Here is a 15,265-nt window from a genome sequence, read left to right as displayed (position 1 = left end):
CCATGCTCTTGGATTGGAAGAATCAATATCATCAAAATGTCCATTCTCCCAAAAGCAATTTATAGATTCCATGTGATGCCAATCAAAGTAACAAAGACATTCTTCTTAGATCTGGAAAAAATGATGCTGAATTTCACATGGAAGCACAGGAAACCTCCGATAGCTAAAGCAATCTCGTACAATAAAAACAAAGCTGGAAGCATCACAATACCAGATTTCAGGACATACTACAGGGCAGTTGTATTCAAAACAGTGTGATACTGGTACAGAAACAGATGGATAGACCAATGGAACAGAGCAAAAAATACCAGAAATCAATCCAAACATCTACAGCCAACTTATATTTGACCAAGGATCTAAAACCAATTCCTGGAGCAAGGACAGTCTATTCAATAAATGGTGCTGGGAAAACTGGATTTCCACATGCAGAAGCATGAAGCAAGACCCCTACCTTACCCCTTACACAAAAATCCACTCAACATGGATTAAAGACTTAAAACTATGACCCGACACCATCAAATTACTAGAGATTATTGGAAAAACCCTGCAAGATATAGGTACCTGCAAAGACTTCTTTGAAAATACCCCAGAAGCGCAGGCAGTCAGAGCCAAAATTAACAATTGGGATTGCATCAAAATGAGAAGTTTTTGTGCAGCAAAAGAACCAGTAAGGAAAGTGAAGAGGCAACTGACAAAATGGGAAAAATATTTGCAAACTATGCAACAGATAAAGGGTTAGTAACCAGAATCTACAAAGAAATCAAGAAACTCTACAACATCAAAACAAACAACTCACTTAAGAGATGGGCCAAGGACCTCAATAGACTTTTTTCAAAATTGGAAATCCAAATGGCCAACAGACACATGATAAAATGTTCAGGATCACTAGCAATCAGAGAAATGCAAATCAAAACCACAATGAGGTTTCACCTCACCCCGGTTAGAATGCCTTACATAGAGAAATCTACCAACAATAGATGCTGGTGAGGATGTGAGGAAAAAGGGACACTAACCCACTGTTGGTGGAATGCAATCCGGTAAAGTCACTATGGAAGTCAGTTTGGAGATTCCTCAGAAACCTGAAGATAACCCTACTATACAACCCAGCCATCCCACTCCTTGGAATTTACCCAAAGGAAATTAAATTGGCAAACAAACAAGCTGTCTGCACATTAATGTTTATTGCAGCTCAATTCCCAATATCTAAGACCTGGAACCAACCCAAATGCCCATCAACAGTAGACTGGATAAAGAAATTATGGGATATGTACTCTATAGAATACTATACAGCAGTCAAAAACAATGAAATTTGCTCATTTGCAACAAAATGGAGGAATCTGGAGCACATCATGCTGAGTGAAATAAGCCAGACCCTAATGGACAAATATCATATGTTTTCCCTGATCGGTGACAACTAACTGAGCACCAAAAAGGAAACCTGTTGAAGTGAAATGGACACCATCAGAAACAGTGACTTGATCAGCCCTTGTCCCAACTGTTGATGTACAATTTAATACTTTAACCCTTTTAGTATTTTTTTTTGTTCTACTTAATACTGTTGGTTGAACTCTGTAATTAACACAATATTCTTAGGTGTTTAAATTTAACTGAAAAGTGATCCCTGTTAAATATGAGTGGGAATAAGAGAGGGAGGAGATGTACAATTTGGGACATGCTGAAGCTGACTTGCCCCAAATGGTGGAGTTAGAAACGTGCCAGGGTATTCCAGTACAATCCTATCAAGGTGGCATGTACCAATGCCATCTCACTAGTCCAAGTGATCAGTTTCAGTTCACAGTTGATCATATGATATGTCTAAGGTTCAAAGGGATCACATAAACAAGACTAGTGTCTGCTAATACTGATAGAATTAAGGAGAGAATGATCCAACATGGTAAGCGGGATACACAGCAAACTTATAGAATGACAAATGTCCTAACAGCACTCTGGCCTCAGAGTCAGCTCTTAACGCATTCGGATCAGGCTAAAAAGCCCAATAGTGTTTCTCGGGCATGGAAAGCCAAGACACTGTTGCAAAAAATGACCTAAATGAAAGATCCTTGTGAGTGAGATCCCAGTGGAAAGGTGGTACCTTTCTCTGAAGGGAGGAGAGAACTTCCACTTTGACTATGACCTTGTCTAAATTTAAAGATCAAAGTCGGCAAACTCAAAATGCTTCCATAGCCTTGGCAACTCATGACTGGAGCCTAGGGAGATTACTGATGCCTTAAACAAGAGTGTCAATTTGTGAAGTCAACCACTGTAGTCACTGTGCACTTACTTGTCATGTAGGATCTCTGTCCTTAATGTGTTGTTCAATGTGAATTAATGCTATAACTAGTACTGAAACAGTATTTTACACTTTATGTTCTGTGTGGATGCAAACTGATGAAATCTTAATATATACTAAATTGTTCTTCTGTGTATAAAGAGAATTGAAAATGAATCTTGATGTGAATGGAATGGGAGAGGGAGCGGGAGATGGGAGGGTTATGTTTCACAGGGAAGTTATGGGAGGGAAAAAGCCATTGTAATCCATAAACTGTACTTTGGAAATTTATATTTACTAACTAAGTTAAAAAAAAGAAATACACCACCAAGTGTAGCTCATACCTTGGGGGACAAGATGCCTAACAGGATGATTCCCAGGAGAAAGAGACCTTTAGGTGTTCCCTTAGGAACTGCTTACCATATTTCTTACTATTTTCAATATCCAATAAACCAGCAAATCCTTTTGATTTTTTAGTATCAAGTGCCTTCATCCGGGATGGGCATTTGGTGAAGCAGTTAAGAACATACTTGGTGTTCCTGTATCCCATATCACAGTGCCTGGGTTCAAGTCTTGGCACTTCTGATTCCATCTCTCTGCCTGTGTTCTCCCTGGGAAACAGCAGTGATCACTCAAGTAGTTGGGTCCCTGCCACCCATGTAGGAGACGCAAACTGACTTCCAGGATCCGGGCAACAGTCTGGCCCAGTACTCGTTTTTGCAGGTATTTGAGGAGTGAATCAGTGGGTGGGAGACCTGTCTATCTTTTCTCTGTCTTTCTATATGAATAAATAAATAATAAATAACTCTTCCATTAATCATCCTGTCTTTTCCATTCCACAGCCAACACCTTGTTTTCTGTCTTCATTACTGCATAAGTAGATTATTTAATGATTTAATTCTACCTGACTCCCCATCCTCATTTTCCTCATTACTCCTTCCAGTAATATTCCTGAAATGCCATTGTCGCATATGTTCTTGTTCACAAACTTTCAGCAGTTTATTTTTGTTTTCTTCTAACTGTATATCTTACTCTCTCTAAGTTGTAGCTCCCTTCTAGCCAGGTAGAGTCTTCATTGTGTTCTCTATATCACATGTTTCCTTGATCATTTAGATTTCTTCATGTTTAAATTGTCAGATAATAGAAGTCACCAATAAGTGTTATTTGGAGGATAAATGAGTTAACATATAATCCTTAAAAATAGTGTCTAGAATATGATATGTAAGTGTTAAATAAAAGCCTCTTTTCAGGAGTTCTGTGTAAGTGCAAGAAGCTATCTATTCTGATGATGTCCATCTGTCTCATGATTAGATAGAAAACCTGAGCAAGATTTTACCTGCAGAGCTTACTCCTAATTGGCCACATCAATCCCTGTGTCTGAAAGATAGATCACTTTTTACATTTAGTACCTGCAGCCATATGAAAGTTAAAGTCCTAGGTAGGTTAATTCAACATTCATGTGCCAGCTGAACATTTCAGTGTTTCTGTGAGAGGATCTAATTTTACTAGATAAAACAAGGCATTGAATTGCCTTTTTCAAATAAAAGCTGAGAGGCTGCTGACTTTAAAGCACTCATTGGATTCCCTTCATGGGGAGCCACACATGGTTAGTCACACAGGAGGCCATGCCAGTACAATGGAGAGGACATTTAGAGGTGACTCAAATTATTAGGATTATTAACAGGAATCCTGAAGAATCAGCACAATCTTTTTTGGAGTGAGCATGTTCTGTAGCTTTTCCTAGACTTTGAATTTGCAAAGCAAACTACAGTGTGTATAAGTTTAAATTAACCATCAGATTAACCTGACACCTAAGTTGCAAAACCAGCCTGATTGTGTGTGGTAGATGACTTTGTCCTGCATCATAGCAGAATTTTCTTAGGCATAGCATTTGTGCTGTGATTGTCTTCAGGAGCTGGAATCATAAGAAAATTATGAGGATTGAATCCAGAAAGCATTTGGAAAAGTAGATGACTTCCAAAATGTAATAATGCATACATCTAGGAACCACTTAGTCTTTCCTAATATTCTTTAGATAAATAAGACTTCTAAAAAGTAATTGGCATCTGGCTGGCTGTTTTGCATTTAAATCTCCATGCTGGAAGTGAGGAGAAAGAAATAGTTTATAGATAATTAATTTGCTTATTAGTCATTTATATGTTTCCCAGTAACTTGTAAAAATATTTAAAGACTCTGTAAACAGCCTTACTCTATTTTATTTCAGCCTTATTTTATTTTAAAATAATATTAATGATTTTGCAGGGATGAATTGGGAAGTCAGGTTACCAAATTCCCATGCCTTTTGGTCTTGCCCTCTTATCTCTGTGCTCTCATATCTCTGTCTCTTTATGGTAAATGGTGTCATAGTAACCAACATGCCTACCTGCTTGGCTAGCTGCCCACAAGTCTGTTAAGTAACAATTTGGGCCACTCTTTTCTGTAAACCCATATAAGGAACTGGGGGAGGCATGGATAGATGCATGGATAGATTTGTGGATGTGTGGATGTGTGATGGGTGTGTGAGGCTGTGTGTAGATGTGTAGATGTCACTGTGTGTGTGTATGACTGTGGCCATCAACACAAAGTTGGATATTGCCTGTGGCTCCACTGCCCTCAGGGGCAAGTGGCTGTTCCTTGCATTTTTTTCACTGCCACTGTAAGTAAAAGAGATATAAACCCACAAATGGCTCCAAGTTGTTATCTGACCTGTCAGAATGTTGATCTGTTTGTTCTGGACCCTAAGCACTGGCCATAGAATAATAATAATAATATTTAAATAAAATTATTTATTTTAGGAACTCTTTTTCTCATGATTATGCTGCTTCACTAAGAATAACCATTTATTGTGATCTCAGATAACAAAGCATGATTCAAGTACTATGTTAAGGGCTGTTACCTGGTTCTCTAAGAAGTGACATTGATTGATTATGAAAGTTTAGGTTTGAAACTAGTCAGTTCATAGTTAAAATTTCTGGCCCCCTTTGAAATCTTTTCATGCAGCACTTCTTTGTAGGCCTTAATTGCAAGTTCTAAGAGAATAAAATAGTCTGTGTCCAACAGTGTGACAAAATGAGTGCTGTTCATATAATTTTTAAAATACTGTTTCAGATTTAAATTGTAGTAATTGCATGCTTTATTCTTTTATCTTTATGTGAACAAAAATAAAATTTTCAACCCTAATTCTTATATAATTATATAATTTATATTAGTTTCTAATGAAAATGACAGCTTATTTTTGAGAATGGAATGTTAGCCAACTCAAACTGTTAAGGGAATGCCTTTCAGAATAGTTAAATTTTAAAGTTTATGATTTTTCTCCTTAAACAGCTAAAACTTTTAAAAGTTCTAACATTTTAATGCAAGATTTCTCAATTTTTACAACACTAGAAAAAGGCATGTGATTAAAATTTCAAATGGAATAGGAGGGGATAAAGTGAAATATCTCTTTTGCTCCCAAAGGCTCAGTGAGATTAAAATGTAATCACTACAAATAGTTTGTGGATTTTTTTATAGAGACATTTTTCCACTGCCATCAGCCTCGGGATGTTTTTGGTGAAGTCTGCTTTGAAAAGTATATTTATTTATTTTATAACAGAAAGACACATACACAGAGAGAGAGAAAAGGAGAGAGACAAAGAGAGACCGAGAAATCTTACTCACAAGTTCACTCTCTAAATACCTGCGATACCTAGTTCTGGGTTAGGCCAAAGCCAGGAGCTTGAAATTCATTCTGGGTGTGCATTTGGATGTCATGGACCCAAATACTTGAGCCATCATCTTCTGTCTTCCAGGATGTGCATAGCAGGAAGCTGCATTGGAATCACAGCCAGGACTCCAATATGACATGTGGTTGTCCCAAGGGACAACTTAACTTCTGTGTTATAAATGTACCACTGTTTTGAAGATTTTTTTTTCAATTAGGTCTTATTTATTTATCTTACATTTATCATGCCATGAATTCATAAGGAATGGGTTCCAGCAACTCTGGCTCCTTTCCATTGGTTCTGACAAAGTGGGCTTCTCTGGGTGGAGCAGGCTGACGCTTTAGTTGAACCCAGGTACCCTTCTCTTTGGCTTCCTTCTTTTTCTGATCATTTTCCATCACACATTTCAAGAAGCTATCTCAGCTCTTCGAGTGCTTAATGTGTTCAATATGCACATTTATTCTCTTGGCAAGAATCTTGCCCTTCTCTTGTTTGTTTACAACAATGCCAACAGCATGCTGGGTAACATTGTAGACTCTTCCAGTTTTTCCATGGTAACATTTATGGGGCATTCCTTTTTGAACAGTACCCATTCCCTTGATGTCCACAATGTCACCTTTCTTGTAAATGCACATGTATGTGGCCAAAGGAACAACTTCATGTTTTCTGGAAGGCCTGGAGAACATGTACCGGGTACCTCGCCTCTTTCCCTTTGTGTTCGTCATCTTGGCGAATTACTGGAAGATGGCGGCTCTGGCCAAAAGGAACTGAAGATTTTTTAAACATTCTTTGTAAGATAAATCATTTTGATAATCATGTGAATTCATATATGAACTATTGCTGAATACCTTTGGTCTCACTTGGTTTATGTTGAAGGTCTTTGCATATCAACTTAGATAGAGCTACTGTATTAGATTTTTGTTTGATTTTTACAATTATTAAAAAATATGTAATAACCTTACTTGTACATTTTCTTTCCCTAGTTTAAGTGTGTATGTAGGATAAATGCCTAGTAATGAGTGTGCTGAAGTAAAGTGATGTTTTATCCAACATTATATTCAAGTTCAACACTAGGTTGAGCAGTCCTTTGTCAACTAATTTCTTGCCAACTCTAGGTTTTATCTATCTTTTGAATTTTTGTAATGTGTTCTGTAAAAGGCAGTATTGCATTGTTTAGGTTTTCATTTCACTAAATTTACACAGGATCCTTCTATATACTAATTAGCCATTTATATGTTTTTTAATTTTCCATTGAATTTTGCTTCCTTTTGATCTGTAGGAGTATTTAGTTCTCTAAATTTACTTGGTTTTTGTCATTTTTCAAACTTGAGAAAAATACTCGTTCTATGTGGTAGAATGAGAAGGCCATGCCAAGATGGCCACTGGCAATGAAGCTTGCCTGGCAACAGGCTGTGATTGGATGGCTTTGGAAACCACATGGCAATGGAACCTGCCTGGCAACAGGCTGTGATTGGTTAGGGCATAAACTAACCCTTGACTGGATTGGCTGCCTCAGCTATATAAGCTGCTGTACCAACTGAAATAAATGAGTCTGTGGGCTGCTTGTCTCTGGCCTGCTTTCATCTGACTCCCAGTGTCAGTGTGGTGACTCCGTGCCTCTTGCCCCCACCGCACTCCTCCTCTCAGAACAAATCCACAGCAACAGTTCTGCTTTGGTTCTATGTGCTGGACATCCTTTGTCTTCCATTTATTTTTCCTTTAATTCTTTAAATCTTTGTCCTTTTCCTGTTGGTTTATAAGCACTTCAGGTCTTCCTTCACTGTCACTAATTTGCTTTGCAGCTGTGATTGTTCCATTCCTTGCTGTTTCTAATTTATAAGCTTTCTAATGGAATTTTATTCTTCATTTGCTTTCTTAAATTTTCTTTCTTTTTTTTTACAGGCAGAGTGGACAGTGAGTGAGAGAGAGAGAGACAGAGAGAGTGAGAGGGGCTTTCTTAAATTTTCAATCTTCACTTTGACCTACAAGGGTACCTCATGAAGTTTGTGGAAAAATAGAATTAAATAATATACTATTCTCAGTGCAAAATAATTGAAATTCATGCAGACAAGGGGTCTTTGAAAAGTTCCTGGAAAATGCATACTATGGAAGCTCTACAAATAGATTTTATTTTCTCATGTTTTTTGTTCTTAATTTCATATAAACTACAAAAATGTGTGTTGAATTTATAATTCTTTCCTCCTTTGTGTGCTGCTTCCTCCTGAATGTGTCTTTAAGCTATGTATTGTATACAGTGTTCCTTCCTACTATGATTTTGCCTATGCCTATCAGGAAAGGCTGCCTCGTTTTGTTAGTGCCTTCAATCTGGCAACACGGCAAAACTGAATGTGACCCCTACTCAGTGTCTTTGGTGTAGATACTAGACATTGATAGGCCCTCCTCTTTTACTGCATTCTGTCTCCCTTCCTTAGCTGAAAGATTCTTTGATTTGCTCTAATTGCAAATCAACATTTTACTAAAATGAAGTCACTGAAATGAGTGAGTGATGCACACAGGGTCCCAGATCTCAGGACTCATGAGGTCACTTAACTCCTCTATAGACAATATCTTGATGTTAGGTTTTGTCTTGAGGATTTATTTCAGGAATTCTGCTCCATGAGCAAAAAGTAACAACACTTGTGGTAGCCTTGCAACTGACCAAAGTCCACTTTGCCATCATCAAATTCCCTAAAGAAAACAAGGGCTATCCTTTTGCTGACCAATCAAAGGAGAGGTTCGTGATCAGTATTTAGGAAGAGTTTCAAAAATCCAGTGGAAGGACCCATTCCAGACTTCATAATCTTGTAAGGGGTGACTGAATTCACTCTAGGACTGAAGCCTAGGGAAGCTTGGGTGTGGTGAAATGAGCAGGCCATGCCAAGATGGCTGCTGGCAAGCCAGGCTCAGTTACTCAGGAATGGCTTTGAAACCCACCTGGCAAGGGAGCCTGCCTGGCAACAGGCTGTGATTGGATGGTTTTGGAAACTGACTGGCAATAGGCTGTGATTGGTTAGGGCATAAACCGCCCCTTGACCGGATTGGCTGCCTTGGCTATATAAGCTGCTGTACCAACTGAAATAAACAAGTCTGTGGGCTGCTCGCCTCTGGCCTGCTTTCACCTGACTCATGGGGTCTGTGCGGTAACACCGCACCTCTTGCCCCCACCGCACTCCTCCTCTCAGAACGAATCCACTGCAACACTTGTGCAGCTTACCCCTGGACTGTGCTACTGGCTTGGCAGCCCTACGATGCTATACTTTGTAGGTAAATCATGTAACATTTGTTCTCAGTTTGCACTGTTTTCTCACCATGTAAGAGTGTGAGTGTAACCATACTAAAGTTCCCTTTTACCTTTGCACATACTTGGTGGAGTTGATGCCCCTATTCCATAGATAGAATGAAGGACTGACAGTGGGGAATTGTAACTGCACTACATTTCCCTTTTTCCTTTTCATCCTCTAACCTTGGGACTAACCATACATTTGCAATTGTAGAAAGCACATCTGTCTCTTCTTTTCACATTCCAGTTGATGAAAGCTGGTCCTGTGGCTGATCATAATGTTTGTTAAAGCAGATGTGGACCTAAGAACTGAAGCTGACTGCAGGAAGGTGTGCAGAACAGGAGATCCCAGGTAAGGGAGAGATTCACAATCACATGCCAGACCATACAAGTTTTAATATCAAAGCCTCCACTGACCCTAGAAACTGATTTGACAACATATCTCAAATCTCCTTTTTCCTTTACAAGTCCTCTTGCTAACTTGGAAATTGGGAAGAGGATATTTCGGACGAAGGAGCCTGCTTGTAGGCCATGAGTGAATAATTTGATTTCTTGCCTCAGTTCTTGCTCTGCTATTGGTAATGATCACCGAGTGTCAAATAGCCCAGGCCTAATTTTAACTGATAACAAAACAATGAGCCATCTGAGAGATAATGAATTTAAGTGTCTATCCCCTCTGCATGGGAAAGGGGCAGTCCGTTCCTGTGCACAGGCTGCTCGTGGTGAGCTGATCCTGTGTCGGGGATTTCAGGGACATCCTAGCAGCTGCCAACAGAGACTATTCTCAGAGACTCTCTCTGCTTTGGCATTATTTAATTATAGATACTTCGTTGGTGCAAGGAAACAGTACTTTGTGGAGTCAGTGGGCTCCAAAGTAAGGAGTCAACGAGCTTCATAGCTGGATAAGTTGAGCTGGGTGCACACTGGCCTTCCTTTCTCTGCTGTCTGGGATTAGGCCATTTGGACATAGCCTTGGTTGTTTGTCCTGGTACCTGTCTGTGGGAGATAAGATTCTGAGACTGTTGCCCTATTCCCTCCACAAGGATGATTTAGTTTGTTAGAGTATTGTTTGCGTGAGAATTTCTTTCTCTTTGGTAAAATAGGGTGATTCAATTTTAATTCCATTCCAAAGCCCTCTGATATCTGATTAGGGCAGCCAATAGTTATTATCCTATAACTAAGAAAAAAATCGGTATACTGCAGGGCCTGTGTATGAGTCTAAAGAATGAGGATGCTCAGGGGCTTCCCCTGATCTCTTAAAGCCAATTTTAATTTCCCCATGGAAATCCTTTGCACAGCTGACAGTGGGAAACAAGAATCATAAGAGCAATGCAATAAAAAGCATTTCTCTTTTAGAGTGCCAACTGAAGGATCTGAAATTAAGACAATTTTTTTTTACATGTGAAAATGTTTAACTCCTTTGCTGAGACTGGAGCTAATTAGCAAAGAAAATGTTCAAGTATTGGTTTTCCCTCATATAAGTTCCAACTGAAATGTTGATATATTTGTCCATTTAAAATTATTGACCAGGTGCTTACTAAAAATTATGGTTTGGTAAGGTTATTAAAAGAAAAAGTTGTTCTAATAAATAAATGATAAAAGGTGTAAAATATTTAAAGGAAAAGCCCAAGGTGCTAAAAAAAAAACTGTTTCATTTTCCTGTCTTGTGATAAATGTTATATGTGCATACAAGTTCTATGTTTTGTCTACATGATAAAAAGCCCCAAAGAGCTTTGTTCTAATTGACTTACAGATAAATACGCACTCACATAAATTAAAACTATTAAATTAACCCATATGCCTTTTAGTTAACTAACTTATATAAAACTTTGATAAATAAGCTATTTTAATTTTATTGGTAAAATAAAGATGTCTTTGAATTTGTTAACATATGTTTGTGCTTGAATTTGTTGGCCAGGCAGGATTATGATATATATCTCTGAAAGATGTTTAAAGTCATAAAAGTATATTTAACCTAAGGCTTAATAACAATGGTCTGGGTATCAGATAACAATTTATTTTTTACTGATCATTATGCTTGCCTAATATGTTTTCATAAGTAATGTAAGTTTTATTGTTAAAAGTAAATTGGATGTGTATAAATGAAATAAATGTTTCTAAACATAAAGAACTCTTGGCTTCTTAAATTCTATAGAGTAGTCAACATATTTGGATTTATTGATAAATAACCTTTTGATGTGGTGTGAATAGGCAGTTAGCTACTTGGGTCTAAGTTACCTGGAATGCTTGCAGCACTGCAGTGTAATCTCTTATCTGTCAGTCAAAAATGCTCACCCTCCCAGGATGCCCCTGTGTTTCATCTGTTACCAGAAAGGGGAGATGCCATGATCATGTGGATATTAAACTCCATGTGGAGGTGACACAAGATTCCCAGATGGCTTCATGCATGTAAAGAAACCACTTCCTACCTCATTAATGAGGCTGAAATTGGGCAAGAGCCCCCCTTTTGCTCCTGATCATTGTTGTTTGGGGTGCTATTCAGGCTTTTTCCTCTCTCTTTCATGGGCAACCCTCTGTCTCACTCATAATGGGTATTTCTCTGTGTAGGTCATCCCACACGCATATGTGAATGAATGTAGGCTTTCTCTCTCACTGTTAAATAAATATTGTTACTACTTGCACAAATTATGATGTCTCCTCTTAGGATTCTTATCCCTGTGTGAGACAAGAACCTGGAATAGAAATTAAGATATTTAGGACCACATCATAAATGGTGAGTGAGGTAGGAGTTTGAAATAATTGGAAAAGGATTGCAACCCCTAAAATTTCAAATGGTTGAGTGAGCCTCATTTTTCTCTGTTGGTCACATGGGTTTCCTAGTTATACAAACTGCTTGTGATCAATTTAAAAGTTTCTTTTTTCTCTGCTCTGAGTCTGGGGTGTTCCTTTTAACCTGTAAATCTGGTGCTTCAATTCTTTTTCCTGATATCAGTGAGCCAGCAGTGGCAGGAGGCAGAGAGCAAGTCTGGAGGGGATGAAAGAGGTTAATTTTTGCCCAGTCTGCTGCCATGCTGTTTGTGGCAAACAGGTGACCATTCTCTGGTCCTAGTGTGTTTCTGGAGATAATGTCCAATGTGAGACAGATTGGCTTTTTCCACAAGCCACCATTTAAGCCACAATTGCTGTATTCCATATGGCTTACTCAGTTTCTTTATGTTGTTTTTTATGATTTATTTAATTTTTTAATTTCTTAAATTTTTTAAAAATTTATTTTTCCCCTCAAAGAAACCTTTCATTTAAGGAATACAGACTTAATGCATTTGATAAGTACAACTTTAGGAGTATAGTGATTCTTCCCACCATACTTGCCCTCCCACCCATTCTCTCACCCCTCCACCTCCTCCCTCTCCCATTCTTAGTCTCATTCTCCACTAAGATCCACTTTCAATTTATATACAGAAGGCCAACTCTGTTCTAAGTAAAGAATTCAACAATTTGCACAGTAAAAGAAACAAAAAACAAAATGAAAGAAACTGTTCTTCAATAGTCGAGACAAATGCAATTCAAAGTCATTGCATTTTTAAAAATTTTTTTCAAAGAAACATTTTTATTTAATGAATACAAATTACATAAGTACAACTTTAGTAATATTGTTATTATTCCAACCATACCCGCCCTCCCACCCACTCTCCCATCCCTCCTCCCTCTCCCCTTCCCAGTCCCATTCTCCATTAAGATTTATTTTCAATTAAGTTTGTACACAGAAGACCAACTCTAAGTAAAGATTTCAAGTTTGTACACACACACACACACACACACAGGACTATTTGAGGACAAGTTTTACAGTTAACTCTCATAATACAACTCATTAAGGGCAGAGGTCCTGCATGGGAAATTAGCAAACAGTGATTCCTATTGTTAATTTAATAATTAACACTATTTATTATTATTACCAGACACTTGATCCTATTTATATGATCATTTTAACATTTAATCCTATCTATATGCTCACTTTAACAGTTAATATGATCACTTTAACACTTAAGATGGCGTTTTTAGCACTCAGCTTAATGGGATTTGGGGTCCCATGGCTAGTTCTAAATTGTACCCTTAGACATAAGTCCGTAGGGATGTATGCAGAACTATACGGCTTTACACCTATAAACTTCCTCCTCCCTCTCTTATTCCCACTCTTATTTTTTGAGATCCATTCTCAATCGACCGTATGCACATATGATTAACTTTTTTTTTTTATTTTTTTTAAAGGAAAATGATTTATTTTCACCTTCTTTGTGCTTTTTTTTTTTTAACTTTTATTTAATGCATATAAATTTCCAAAGTACGACTTATGGATTACAATGGCTTCCCCCCCATACCGTCCCTCCCACCCACAACCCTCCCCTTTCCCACTCCCTCTCCCCTTCCATTCACATCAAGATTCATTTTTGATTATCTTAATATACAGAAGATCAGCTTAGTATACATCAAGTATGGATTTCAACAGTTTGCTCCCACACAGAAACATAAAGTGAAAAATAATAGATGATTTTTTTTAAATGATGATGAAATCAGAGCAGACCTATTGTCATGTTTAATCCCACTGAGAGTGAAGTTGGGAATTGATAATTTCTTTTTTTTTTTTTTTTTTTTTTTTTTTACAGAGGTCAGTTTAGTATGCATTAAGTAAGGATTTCAACAGTTTGCACCCCCATAGAAACACAAAGTGAAATATACTGTTTGAGTACTCGTTATAGCATTAAATCTCAATGTACAGCACATTAAGGATAGAGATCCTACATGAGGAGTAAGTGCACAGTGACTCCTGTTGTTGACTTTACCAATTGACACTCCTGTCTATGGCATCAGTAATCTCCCTATGCTCCAGTCATGAGTTTCCAAGGCTATGGAAGCCCTCTGAGTTCTCCGACTCTTATCTTGTTTAGACAAGGTCATAGTCAAAGTGGAGGTTCTCTCCTCCCTTCAGAGAAAGGTACCTCCTTTTTTGATGACCTGTTCTTTCCACTGGGATCTCACTCACAGAGATCTTTTGCCAGAGTGTCTTGGCTTTCCATGCCTGAAATACTCTCATGAGCTTTTCAGCCAGCTCCGAATGCCTTTAGGGCTGATTCTGAGGCCAGAGTGCTATTTAGGACATCTGCCATTCTATGAGTCTGCTGAGTATCTCACTTCCCATGTTGGATCACTCTCCCCTTTATTTACTTCATCGGTTAGCGTTAGCAGGTACTAGACTTGTCTATGTGCTCCCTTTGACTCCCAGTCCCTCCACCATGACCAACTGTGAACTGAAACTGATCACCTGGAACAGTGAGATGGCATTGGTACATGCCACCTCGATGGGATTGAATTGGAATCCCCTGGTATGCTTCCAACTCCACCACTTGGGGCAAGTCAGCCTGAGCATGTCCCAAATTATATATCTCTTCCCTCTCCCATTCCCACCACCATGTTCAACAGGGATCACATTTCAGTTAATTTTCAACACTTAAGAATAACTGTGCATCAATTACAGATCTAAACCAGTCATATTAAGTAGAACAGATAAAAAAACTACTAAGAGGGATAATGTATTAAGTTGTTCATTAACAGTCAGGGCTATGCTGATCAAGCCACCGTTTCCCATAGTGTCCACCTCACTCCAACAGGTTTCCCTCTTGGTGTTCAGTCAGTCGTCACCGATCAGGGAGAACATATGGTATTTGTCCCTTTGGGACTGGCTTATTTCACTCAGCATGATGTGTTCCAGATTCCTCCATTTTGTTGCAAATGACTGGATTTCGTTGTTTCTTACTGCGGTATAGTATTCTAAAGAGTACATATCCCATAATTTCTTTATCCAGTCTATCATTGATGGGCATTTAGGTCAATACTCCACTCTCAGAAATGGACAGATCATCCGGTCAGAAGATCAACAAGGATACAGTAGATTTAAACGACACTATAGCCCAAATGGATCTAACAGATATATACAGATATATACAGAACTTTCAATCCTACAGCTAAAGATTTTACATTCTTCTCAGCAGTACATGG

At 38.3% G+C, this 15,265-nt stretch overlaps 1 protein-coding gene and 1 pseudogene across 1 annotated transcript in view; one reads left to right on the top strand and one right to left on the bottom strand.

Moving 5' to 3' along the window:
* MTNR1A (melatonin receptor 1A) overlaps positions 1 to 15,265 on the top strand; it is a 207,759-nt gene that overhangs the window by 78,802 nt on the left and 113,692 nt on the right. Inside the window, exon 2 of the transcript XR_007914560.2 lies at positions 9,501 to 9,605. The gene's annotated coding sequence lies outside the window, so the exon portion shown is untranslated. The remainder of the gene's footprint in view (positions 1 to 9,500; positions 9,606 to 15,265) is intronic.
* LOC100344713 (large ribosomal subunit protein eL21-like) lies at positions 6,191 to 6,721 on the bottom strand (annotated as a pseudogene).

The sequence above is a fragment of the Oryctolagus cuniculus genome, chromosome 2 (assembly GCF_964237555.1).
Source record: "Oryctolagus cuniculus chromosome 2, mOryCun1.1, whole genome shotgun sequence".
Classification (NCBI taxonomy): Eukaryota; Metazoa; Chordata; class Mammalia; order Lagomorpha; family Leporidae; genus Oryctolagus; species Oryctolagus cuniculus.
The sequence above is the reverse complement of the archived record's forward strand: the minus strand, read 5'-3'. Positions and strand labels throughout refer to the sequence as shown.